The 12814-nt window shown below is 46.8% G+C and overlaps 1 long non-coding RNA gene across 3 annotated transcripts in view; it reads left to right on the top strand.

Annotated features, from left to right (window-relative positions):
- Positions 1-1555: 1555 nt before the first annotated feature.
- Positions 1556-12814, top strand: part of LOC308587515 — a 63877-nt gene continuing 52618 nt past the window's right edge. For all 3 annotated transcript variants that reach the window (XR_014008419.1, XR_014008420.1, XR_014008421.1), the window contains exon 1: positions 1556-2224. This is a non-coding gene — a long non-coding RNA (uncharacterized lncRNA). The remainder of the gene's footprint in view (positions 2225-12814) is intronic.

The raw sequence follows: 12814 nt of genomic DNA, 5'->3' as shown, positions 1-12814 counted from the left end.
CCTCCTATTCAGTCATGAATCTAGATTACTGTGGTGGGATCTGAATCTTCTAGAGATTCTCAGTATCCAGTGAGCCAATTAGATAAATGAAGCAATGCTCTTATTTTTAACTCAGTCCAACAAGAAAGGAAAGGGTTGAAATCCACACAGGCTTTCCCGTTTGTGTGTGGGCATTTAATAATGTCACGTTGCCCATGAGCACAAGACAGCTCAAGCTTCAGTCCAATGCTCACTGACTTAATAACTGACATGCTCTGTGGCAGCAGTGGAGAACCTCCAGGCTCCCCCATTCAGCCCACCCAGCTGCTTTGGCCAAGCCAAGCTCACCATGCCAGATGTTGGCAGGCACCAGGCTTGCAAGAACTGATGATCAGCTGATCATTGGTGGTTGAAAGGCAAAGGACACATTGCAAGGGCCAACAATCAGCTGATTGCTGGCACAAAGTGGGGTCACCTAATGTCACCCTCCCTGGATGTCATCACAACAGCAGGCAACCGACAGGTGAGCAGCCCCTCCCACCTGTCAAAGCTGGCCACAGTATGTGTGCGAATGAGATAAGGATCTGGCCAGCACTCAGGATCCAGTTCCTCACCCCTATGGCTTTGGAATTAGTGGGGGGTTTGTTCCAAATAAACATGGATACATCTGTGCTCAGTGGGCTGGTTCTGAGGTTCCACCCACTCACAGGCAGCTGAGAGATGTTTCCATTGATAAGGGGGAGATCCCCTTTTTGTTTTTGTTTTATCAGTAATTTAGAAAACCGAGCTCCTTTAAGCACGCAGCAATGAAAGGGTCAAAGCCATAGTATTAACAGAACCCTCCTGAGGACAAATGTTGTTTACAGTATATGTTTAAAATAATATTCCTGGCTAGTAGGACTTTCCCCTTAGGATAGTGCAATTACAACAGTAACAGAGGATTAATTAAAGCCGTTCCCACAGGTGTTGCTGGAGATCTGGAATCGGCCAAACGGGGATACATTACTAACTTGGCACAGGGGTGAACAGACCAGAAGCCGCTGACAATAATTACTGAGGCAGAAGGGTAGGGTTGAGCCTCTTTGCCTCCTCCGCCTCCTCTGCCTACTCCTCCTCTCTCCTCCTTGCTTTGTTTATCTGATTTTGATTAATACCTTCATTTCATAAGATACAATGCCAAAGAGGCACAATAGATCCCTCCTTGTGTGTGTGTGTGTGTGTGTGTGAGAGAGAGAGAGAGAGAGAGAGAGAGAGAGAGAGAGAGAGAAAGAAAGAAAGAAAGAAAGAAAGAAAGAAAGAAAGAAAGAAAGAAAGAAAGACCAGTCCTTCCAATGCTGAAACCAATAAGGAAGGAATTTCTTCCTGATCATCTTAAGGAGTGCCTGTTTCCAACACCTGCATTTAAGGAACATTGCCCCACTTTCCCAAAGGCTTTCTCTCAGGGAAGGAAAGCACAGTTTAGGATTCCCCCACCCACAAATCCCTCTGAATACTTGGCACTCCAGGGTTCAGGCACTGAGCCTCAGGCTAACATTGATCTGCCAATGTGCTTGAATCACCTGGTGAAGTGATCTGTTTTGCTGGCCTCTTTGTTACGGTGCCAGCCCACGCGGAGACACGATGGTTTTAGCAGGTCAGGGCTGATGCATTGAGGCAACCAGCCATAGGGCAGGGAGTTGGTCCTTCCACCCCTTTGATGGCATTGTTTGGATGGCTTTAAAAGGGGATTCGACAAATTCGTTGGGGAGGAGCGATCAGTCCATGGACGCTTGCCATGATGGATTTATGAAGCCTCCAAGTCCAGAGGCAGAATGTCTCTGAATATCCACCACAGCAGGAGAACCCTGCTGCCTTCAAGCCATGCTGGTGGGCTTCCTGGAGGCATCTAGCTGGTCCCTGCAGATACTGAACAGAGAAGGGCCTTCGAAAGAGCTTTTCTTACATTATCATTTGAGTGTGGAGGATTGACAAGCTAGAATTACACTACACTCACATGAACACAAGAGAATAATATGAAATAATTCTGAGGATTTTTTTACATGTGTGCATAAGAGCCTTGCTGGATCAGGCGAAAAGCCCTTCTAGTCTAGCGTCCTCTTCTCACGGTGGCAAACCACTGTGCCTGGAAGCAGGCCTCTTATTTCTCGTTGGTAGCTCAGGGCCTTTCCAGTGGTGGCACCCCTTCTCTGGAATTCCATCAGTAGACAAGCTCTCCCAGTACTGCTGCTGATCTTTTCAGTGCCAGGTAAGGGCCTTTTTTATTTGCTGAAACTTTTAAAATGCATTGATGCTATTTTATCTTATTGATTTGGGTTCTAAGTATAGCTCTTGGGTTCTAATATAGCTACTGTTGATCATGGTTTGTACTGTTCTACTGATTAGTGGTTTCAGTGAGATGACTGCTATTAAATATATCTTATCAGCAGAGTTGGCCTATGTGAATAATGTTTCAATGTAAATCATTCGGGATTATTAAGAACTTTAAGTGGATTTGTTAGACTGTGCAAACTCCATTCTCCACCCAACCCATTGTTTTCTCACCCTAAACCCACAATGCAAATAACAAGGTGGTGGAAAGTATTTTGTTGCCACTGGGAGTGGACCTATATCTAACTGGGTCTGGAATACCTAAGGGGATGTCTCTGGGCTTTGTGTTTCATGGTTATCTTTGAGATCAAATTAGGGTGCATTCATAACAATGTTGTCTGTGAAATGTGTTGCAATATTGAGGGTGTGTAAAACATAACAGCTTCAGTGGTTGCCCCACACTTGTGGGACTCTGGTTCCTTTGAAGATGTGCCAAATTCCACACCTATATAATTCCACCTAAAGTGGCTAGCTGTAGGGTGGTGTAATATTATGTGATATACTTTCCCACTTCTGATGCACAAATGGCCCATTATTTTGGTAAGGATGTGTGGTGCAAAGAGGTAGAAAATTATCTTTGGCTCTGTAGGAAGAAAAGCAGGTAATTGGATGTGCACTGCAATGAAATACAGATGATGGGTTTTGCAGGGTGGGCATTATATGAATGTGGTGTACAACTAGCATTCAGATCTGCATGGTACTGCTGTGAGATACGCCTGGTGGGCATTCAGATAGGGAACATGATGTACAATTCAGCCAACTGAGCATAACAATACTGCAGATAATTATGCATACGTGTATACATAAGTTTATTTGATTGCCGCCTTTCCATAGTTCAAACCATGCTCAAGTCACCTTACAACATGAAGAAAAAAATAAATACATAATCACAACAAAAGTAGTAATAAACAATAAATAAAACATGAAAAATACTCAACCAAATCAAACAATTTCCACAGAAATCAAAATAATCATAATAAGAGCAATAATCCTCCCAAACAGAACACCCCAAAACAATAACCCCATCCAATTATGCAGCAATCCAGGCCTTGCATCAGATTTTGCAGATAAGTGTACAGTGTGTGTGGTGCCAGAAATAGATGAAAAATCGGAAATATCTTAGGGAAAGAAACATGAACAGCATTCACACATTGTGTTATCTGGATTGGCACAGCATGAGTAAGCAGGAATGAACAGCAGCAAAATTTGGATTCACACGCTCCCCTCTCCTCTAACTCCTGAACAGCTGCTTCCACTTTTACTCAACCATGGTTTGTTGTGTTGTATGGACAAACTGTGATCAGCTTCATTTGGCCAACCAGACAACTTCAAACAGTGGTTTACAAAGCTGGCTTGTCTAAAGTGCCCCTTGTTTAAGATTATCCACAATTCTGGGTTCAGACAGCTCAGCACACTGTGGTTAATTAGATGCCAAAGCTTCCAAACTCCTCCCAACTGTGCAGGAGGAAGAGACAGGAGTAAGGAGTGTGCAAGCTTGAGTCTCACTGCAGTGTGTTTCTTCCCATTCATATCGCCCTATGATTTAGTGCAGGTGTGGGGACCTATGGCCCTACAGGTGTTATCGGACTCCAACTCTCATCAGCCACAGCCTGATGGCCAGTGGTCAGGGATGATGGGAATTAACAGTCCAACAACACTGGGAGGATGGCAGGTTTTGTTAGAATTCCTGCTCCATGGTTGCAGTCATGGGATTGTTGTCTATCACATGATGGTATATGTTTTGACTCCACAGAGTGGGAAGTGACAGAGACAGGATGTTTGTGTTACTGTGTTCTGTGTAGTGGGACTATTGTCCTTTGTTCTTTTTCTCTTTGCTGTCTGATGCTAGAGAGAGAGGGAGCCATCTCGCAGTGCTCCGTGTGTGTTTATATGCAAATAAAGTAGATTAGCCAAAATGCTGAGTTCTTGAGGTCTGTTACGCAAACTGCGAAGACTCTGCAGATCCCTAAGTGTGCCGGTGTCTGTTGGCATCAGTCGCTGTGATGTTCGGGCAGAAGGAAGCTTGTGAAGCTCCCAAACGAATGACCAGGAGGGAGAGAACATGCCAGTCGGGCATGTGTCTCTACCAGGGTCCTACTCGAGTGTAGGACGAGCTCCTGACAGGTTTCTCACCCCTGATTTGGCATCATCAGCAACCACTGCCAGGTTTTGCATCATTAAGTAGCTTTGATTTACCTGCTTGGACAGAATAGGTTTTAATATTTGTTGTTTGTTCTGAATGTCCCATAATCACGCCAGAATTTGTATTCTCTCTCTTCCCCCTCCACCTTCCCTGCACCCACAAACATGCACAATATTTGAAAAATGAGCCCTATTCCAGCATTCGAAATGAACTTGTGGGTCGGGAGACCATTACCTACATTTGCTCACTGTGTCATTCGCTGATTCGACACTAGCTGAATAAGGGCACTCACCACCTCCCCCCAACACAAAGCTTTAAACAAACTTACAGTCTCATGAAAAAGCTAGGCTAGGCTTTGCTTTTTTACTGATACTTTGGAATTTTTCTCAGAGTGTCCTGCTGACTGCAAAAGAAAAAAGGAAAAAGTTCCTAAGTAAAAATAAAAATAAAATCAATATGTACTAGTCCAATAATTCTCGAAGGCGCGCATGAATAATAGGACCCAGTACGGAAGGCTGTGTACCATCACATCCCGCAGTTGCCCCCTGATACCTAACTTAGTCTATGTTGTGGACTGGGATTCATATTTGTCCATATAAATCTGCTCTCCAAGGGTCCAATATCTTAAAAAAGATAGTGTTATATACTATTGATTGAGAGTTGTTTTGTGCATATTACAGGCGGTGGGCAGACGACGCAGTTGCTTGGTGGGGTTTCTGCCTCTGATATTCCCCAAGTGATTCTGTTCCTATTCTGCACATACCACATACTGGGAGTTTATGCATGCCCGCTGGCGTCACAGGGATTGGTTACAAAGCTTATGATGTGAGCAGTGGGTGCATTGTGTTTCCAACCTACCTGGACATATATTGAAAGCGCATGTCGCCTGGGCACATCTGGGAAAGATTTCATTGATCACACAGGGACTTTGAATGTGGGCCCTGTTATTTTACGATTTTAGGAAGCATGGCCATAAACCCCCTTCCTGCCACAAGAGCTCCTTGGTCTGCACACAGAGGGGGTGGAGAGACAAAGAGAATAGAGGCAGACAAAGAGAACAGAGGCAGGCGAAGGGAGCTAACAAGTCATCAATTCAACCCTCTGCCATAAAGCTACTTACCCAGTATCTTTTAGCATCCCCAGTGAATTCGTTCTGCGTATTTCTTGAAAATAATCTCTCAGAAAGTAGCTCCCACAACATCCCTAGGTGGCCTGTTGCTGAGAAGCTTCCTTACCGGTATATGCGGATTAAAAATCGACCCTCCTGCACAAACACTGGGCTGAATGCCTGTGCCTGTTTTACAAAGTCCTGGACAGAGAAACAAGGGCTTAACTGAAAACACAGAACCCGCTGATTTGTAAGGAGAGGCGACAAAAATGCAGTGTATATACAAATGTATATATCATGGGCATCTGAGGGCAACTGATAATTCTGTGATTACGAGGTAAATCTGGAAGGAGGAGCTGTTATCGTTGCTGGTAATGTGCACCATTGTGGAGTGGGAAGGAGCATTTCCTGGAAGTCATCTAATACACCATGGCTGCTCTGTTATCACTGTAGCATCAGCACCAGGGTGGGGCTGGCTGCCAACACCCAGAGATCCATGGCCTTGTCGCTGCACTCTCTCCTTGCTGTTGCTAAGGCTAAGCTGAGCAGCCAGTGCCATATCGTGTCAGTCTTGCTAGCACTGAAACAACATCGATCCAGCCCATTCCAATGTACATATTTTGCTGACGGTGTCGTGGGGCTATGATGTTCACCGGACCTCCGCCCAGTTGAGTTGCTGCACTGTGTCAGAAAGGGGAGGGGGAGATTCAAGGCACTGGTGCAAATATACCAGCAGGCGTGCCAGACTGGCTCCACCAGCAGTGCGCCAACCTCGCCATCACTGTGCCCCGTCCCACCTCTTTATCTTGCCATGAGTCAGTCAGCTGGAGGTCAGGCACATGGTGCAATCCCAGTAACAGTAGCTAACAATTAGTATTGCTTTCTTCCTCAGAGCAGTGGAGCAGATTCGGTCTAATGGGAGAGACCAAATGAACAGAAAGTTGCAAGAGGGAAAAGGAAGAGGTGGAGTGCTGGTATGGTGTATTTATCCTGGTTTCATTCAGTCTTTTGTGATTGCTGGTTTTGTAGGTTTTGGTATAATGCCAGAAACTGCATTATACCAGTCAGAGTGTAAGTACACCTCGAATTGTCTGCTCTGGTGGCTCCCAGGATGGCCACCAGAGATTCTTCCCATCACTTGCTACCTGACCCTACATATCAAGGAGTGAACCTGGGATCTTCTGCATTTATGTGCTGTGCCACTGGGCTAAGGCCCTTCCTCCCTTGGGAAGCTGTATTCTGTGCCACATTTCTGCTCTTTTCTGTTCTCGAACAAGTGCAGAATTCATACAGCCCTGGCTGCAAGCGGTCGCCAGTAGGTGGTGCTGGTTGTTGTTCTAAGAGATGAAGTGCTCTTTGGCTCATTTACTGTCACATACCTGTGGTAAGCAGCCTTGTGAGCAGACAGATGAGAATTGTAAGAAGTAAGCTTGAGGCAAACGAAACATCTCCCAGAGCTCCAAGACGTAACCTCCTCTACCTTGCTTCGTTTTTCTGTCATATCTTAGCTATTGGGTTTGGGTGGTTTCCATTTCCTTTTTGTCACTGGCAATGGAAGAAACTCAAAACACCAAACAAGGAAGCATTCCATATATTTACAGGGGATCTCACCAGTGGAAGGACATTGAAGATATTTGGAAGGAAGATAAAGCTTATCAATGACTGTGTCTCCACAGTCAGAGGAAGTAATGTTTCTCAATACCAGCTTCTGGAAACCAAGGGAGAGGGGAGAGAATACTCTTGTCCTTCTTAAGGGTTTGCCTTGGAGGCATCTGGTTAACCACTGTGAAAACAGGATGATAGAGTTGATGGGCCCTTGACCTGATGACCCAGGAGGCTAGTTTTTTTGTGTTTGTGTAGAGGAATTCCTGAACCAAAGTACTGAATGCTACCTGCTCTTACATAACCACATCCCCACCAACCACTGCCCTGATAGCAACATTGAACACCATTCATCAGCCGTACTTCACCCCAAAACACACTTCACTTTATCTGTAGATGGGGCAGGTGCATGCACACAACTCCCACCTATGGGGCATGCAGGTTTCTCTTTCAACCTTCACACGTCCAATCAGCGTTCCCAGTTATGGTGCCATTTCACTTAGAAACCCTCTTCAGACCTTTGTGCTAAATACACTTCTCTCTCATCATAGCTTAGCTATTGGGTTTGGGTGGTTTCCATTTCCTTTTTGTCACTGGCAATGGAAGAAACTCAGAACACCAAACAAGGAAGCATTCCATATATTTACAGGGGATCTCACCAGTGGAAGGACATTGAAGATATTTGGAAGGAAGATAAAGCTTATCAATGACTGTGTCTCCAGTTACTTCCTGATGAGGAAGTAATGATGAGAGAGAAGTTTGATGAGAGAGAAGTCTTTGCACCCAGGGATGTTGCCTTCTACCAGAGCACAAGATATTCACCTCTCACCCTCCCAAACCCATCTATCTGTTTCATACCGCTTTTCAATTGTGCAACATGCCCAAATTCCTAAAAGCATCAATAAAAAATAATGCATAATAATTAAAGGGGAGCAGTGCAGAAAAGCACTTTTAAAAAAGCCAGATCATAAGTACATAAGCAAAATGCCCCACATTCTTCTTAGGTAATATATGGAAGCTTCAGTCATATGGGGAATCCCCCCCCCCCAATCATGCTGTTCCTTCCTCTACCAGTGCATTCACCCCACCTAATGACTCGAGAATGATGCAACTGCAGATTTTTCATATCTTACGAAACCAACCTATGAACTGACCACAGGGAGGTGGTGATTTGGTGGCTACCGTGCCGCCACAGAAACTCACTCACCCACTGTATCTTTCTGCAAGAGCAGCAAGATATCAGGCGTGTTTGTGTGAGAAATGAAAAGAGGGGTGTGAAATGAGTGTGTTTGTGTGTGTGGAGAGGGTTGGAGAGAAGATGCAGATGTGCTTTGGAGCCACGAGGCATCGTGCCTTGGAAGTGAGGTGGGAAGAAGAATGGGCATGGAAAGATGCCAGGCAACTCCCAAACAGGACTTCCTTTAACCTTTTGCCAGAATTTGGAAGTGGGTTAACAACATAACCAGGCCATTGGCCCATCTAGTCTAGCATCCTGCTCTCACACTGGCCAACCAGATGTCTCTGGGAAATGTGCAGGCAGGATGCAAGCCCAGGAACACTCTGTCCTCCTGCGGTTTCCAGCAATTGGTATTCAGAAGCATTACTGCATCCAACTGTGGTGGCAGAACCTAGCTATGATGGCTACTGGCCTTTGATAGCCTTCTCCTTCATGAATTTATCCCATCCTCTTCTAAAGCCATCTGAGTTGGCGGCCATCACCGCCTCTTGCGGGAGCAACTTCCATCGTTTAACTATGCACTGCACTAAGAAGTGCATGGTTAGCTACAGCCATGTAGTTATATCTTCAGAATTAACACACAAAAAGCTTTCTTGTGTGTGAAGAAAATGCCTACAAGAGGTAGCTGTGAAAAACACACAAAAACAAAACAAAACGAAAACCAACCCAGACAATTGATGCAGCTGGTTTCTCGCTGGGGTGTGCGCTTGTGTGTACAGTGGTACCTCAGGTTAAGAACTTAATTCGTTCTGCAGGTCCGTTCTTAACCTGAAACTGTTCTTAACCTGAGGTACCACTTTAGCTAAGGTACCACACTGCCACCGTGCTGCCACCGCACAATTTCTGTCCTCATCCTGAAGCAAAGTTCTTAACCTGAGGTACTATTTCTGGGTTAGCGGAGTCTGTAACCTGAAGTGTCTGTAACCTGAAGCGTCTCTAACCCCTGATACCACTGCATTTGGAAATCTGCCCCCACTTCTGGTTCTGATTCAAAATGCACCTCACAGATTCTGTTGCAGCCTTCACCCTAGGAAGGAGGCCGCCCTTGCCTTGCACACCTGCTTCAGGGAAAACAGATTGTTCCTGAGGGCTTTACTACTGCAGAAGAACAGGGCAGTGTCGCTGCAGAGGGATACAATGCCTTGGGCATTGTGGTAATTGTAAATGATTTCTCATATCTAGCTGTTTGGCATGGGGACCACACCACTGCACAGAAGACCAGCCTGGTCCCCTGTATTGAGCAGGTGGATCTAAGCTGCGTTTAAATTTCCCAGAATGCATTGCATCACTATTGCACATAAATGAAAATGGTGGCTCAAGCCCAGCAGCCTGGCACTGATCACAGCACTGCTGCTTTGGCCTGTTGCTGCCCCACTGCCACCCAGAAATGCCCCTGGAACCCACTGATGTACGAGGAGACCCACCAGTGGAGGGCCGCATGAACTCTGCTAAGAAGCCGCTCAAACCTGGAGTCAGGTTCTCACAGGAACACAAGAAGTTGCCTTGTTTTCTACCATCTGGTTCAGTACTGCCTGTGGCAGCAGCTCTCTCGGGTTTTCCCACAGCCCTACCTGCAGAGGCCAGATATTGAACCAGCGACCTTCTACGTACATCTAAAGCTCTGTTGCTCAGCTCTGGAGGTGCAGAGAATGAACAGTAGTCCATTCTTCCACCCAATCTGAACATTTATGTCCCGTTCAAAGAGGCCATGTTTGTTGCTCTGAATATCCTGGAGTGGACGGTCTATGTAAAATAAATGCACTGCGATGTGTCTGCAGAAGCTGGGTGCCATGTGTCACAATGAGTTTTGCCACACCTGATCTGCACAATCTGGAGAGGAGAAGGGGGGTAGGGGTGGAGAAGGTATCACTTGGTATCATTCTGTCTTCAGTGGAGCTATAAAATAAATGGCTGCATGGCTGCAAGCTATAATTGGTGCCACATGGCTTAAAGCCAAGCTCGCTTGCTTTCTCAAGGCAAAGTCTTTCGGATGCCTGGCTTTGATGGGATTTGGCCGGAGATGGTAGAGAGAGAGAAAAGTGTGAGCTAGGGGGACAAGGACTTCAGGAGTTCTTCCCCCTCCCCTAAGCAAAGCCTTCACCTCTTGTGATCACGGGACTCCAGGAAGCAGCACCTTCCATGACGTGCCGGTGTTGAGCAGCGAGGAGCCAAAGTGCAGCGGCTGTTGTTTCCCAGGCAGAAATGGTTCGGCAGGAAGCCAGTTCTTAATCACACAGCCACATCATATCATTACGGAGCGTCACTCGGCGCAACCACTTGCTGCACACCCTGCACCTCTGCAGCATGATGCTGGCTTCCTGCCAGTGGTTTAGAGAAGGGGGGGTGGAGAGAGAGAAAGCTGCTATCGGCTTATATAATTGCTTCCCCTGATGAAACAACCCACTGAAATGGCAGGGCTAAAGAGGGAGGGAGAGCTACAAGACCACAAAGTTCCCAGACTTCCAAGTCCAGATCTATTAAGCACCAATTAAACTGCTGGCCAGCTTCAGATGTCCACCACAATTGGACTCTATTGTCAGCTTTGCTGGCAGGCTCAGCACAGAGGCCAAGGGGGAAATGTGCAGAAGAACTAAGACTGTCTCTATCTCTCTCTCTTGCTCTCTCGCTCTCTGAGCAAAGTTTGGCAAAAGTGAGAAAACTGGTACAGCTGCACTCCTTGTGTGTAATACAGCACAATTCAGGGCTGTGTAAATATATCTTTAATATACAGTGGTACCTCGGGTTAAGAACTTAATTCATTCCGGAGGTCCTTTCTTAACCTGAAATTGTTCTTAACCTGAAGCACCACTTTAGCTAATGGGGCCTCCTGCTGCCGCCACACCGCCGGAGCACAATTTCTGTTCTTATCCTGAAGCAAAGTTCATAACCCAAGGTAATATTTCTGGGTTAGCAGAGTCTGTAACCTGAAGCGTATGTATCCTGAAGCGTACATAACCTGAGGTACCACTGTATATAGTGTTACACAATAGCATTGGTGTCAGGGGTTCAGGAGCAGAGACGCAGAGAAGGGAGGAGACAGAGAGCGAGGGGGAGGAATACGAAGGAAAGATGAGTGAGGATGACGAACCGAGATCGCCGAGCTTATCCAGTGAGTCCGAGGATTCCCAGAAGGGAGTGCCAGCGGTCAGAGCAAGGGGGGAAAGCAGGGGAACACCCCAGGAAGAAGGGTCCAGAGAGGGATCAGAGAGCAGCAGTTGGAGATCGGGACCCACGTACCCAGCAGGGAGCAGCGGGGAGAAAGGGGACCAGATATCGGGTTCCGGAGGCTTTCAGAAGGAGGGAGGGCATGAGTCAGGAGTAGTCACGCCCACCTCGGGGAGCGACGAAACGATCAAGAGGAAGGTTGAGAGTTGGGCGCGCGCGCCAAGTTCAAATGTAGCGGAAGCTGGCGCAGTAAGCAGCCCAGAGAGTGAACCAGGTCCCAAAGCCCGCCGCAAGGAGGCGGAAGGGTCAGGGGGGTCCGCGTCAGAAGAGAGTAGGAAAGAAGAGACCCCGGGGGGCAGAAGGACCCAGAGACGGAAGGAAAGGCGCAGGAGGTGGAGCAAGGCTAGGGTATTAAGCTGGTGTGCTAGAGGCGGAGACTCAGACGGGTCTTCGCCGATCTGACCTAGAAGAAGTAGGGCTGCACTTTGCAGTTTGGAAATGGAACCTGTAATCCAATAAAGACTCTTTTAACCTGAACGCTGGCTAACGTGGTCCTATGTGAGCTGGGACTGAGTGGCAGCCCTGACAGGTTTAGCTATATGGCAGGCATTCCAGACTTCGTACAGAGAAGGAAGAGGGGTCACACTTTCAACAAACTTATGGAATAAACACATATTAATGTCTTTGTATTTTCAGAGTCAAACATCCTGCTTGTAATGCACTGGGCTAAGGGTGCCACTTGCTAAATTTGCAAGGGCATAAATAGAGCTGGACTAAGATGGATAAGGAATGCTTTTAAATCTGGCTTGGCAGCAGAATTTAATATCTGGGGTTGTTGTTTTTCCTTTTCTAAAATCTGTATATTAATGTTTAAGGGAAAGTCTTTGTAGCATAACAGAGTTCAGGTCAGATAAGAGGGAGCTTCAGTGTCACAATCTCAAATACTTATCAATACATCCAAGATAACTTTTGTTTGACAGGGTAGGAGTAGTGGCGGAGCTTCATGCTCCGGTACCGGGGGGCGGAGAGCAGGCGGGGGCAGGGTGCACATCATGGGGGCGAGGCGGCCAGCATAGGGGTGGGGGGGCAGCCACGATGGCACCCTGCCGGGATTGCACTGCCAGGGGCGGTGCGCTCCCCCCGCACACCTCTTCCTCCAACAGTGGATGGGAGAACAGAAAGGCTCTGCTGCTTCAGACCAATCTGGCCCAGG

This window comes from Podarcis bocagei, assembly GCF_964188305.1.
Source record: "Podarcis bocagei genome assembly, chromosome: 1".
Classification (NCBI taxonomy): domain Eukaryota; kingdom Metazoa; phylum Chordata; class Lepidosauria; order Squamata; family Lacertidae; genus Podarcis; species Podarcis bocagei.
This window is presented reverse-complemented; position numbering and strand designations above follow the sequence as displayed.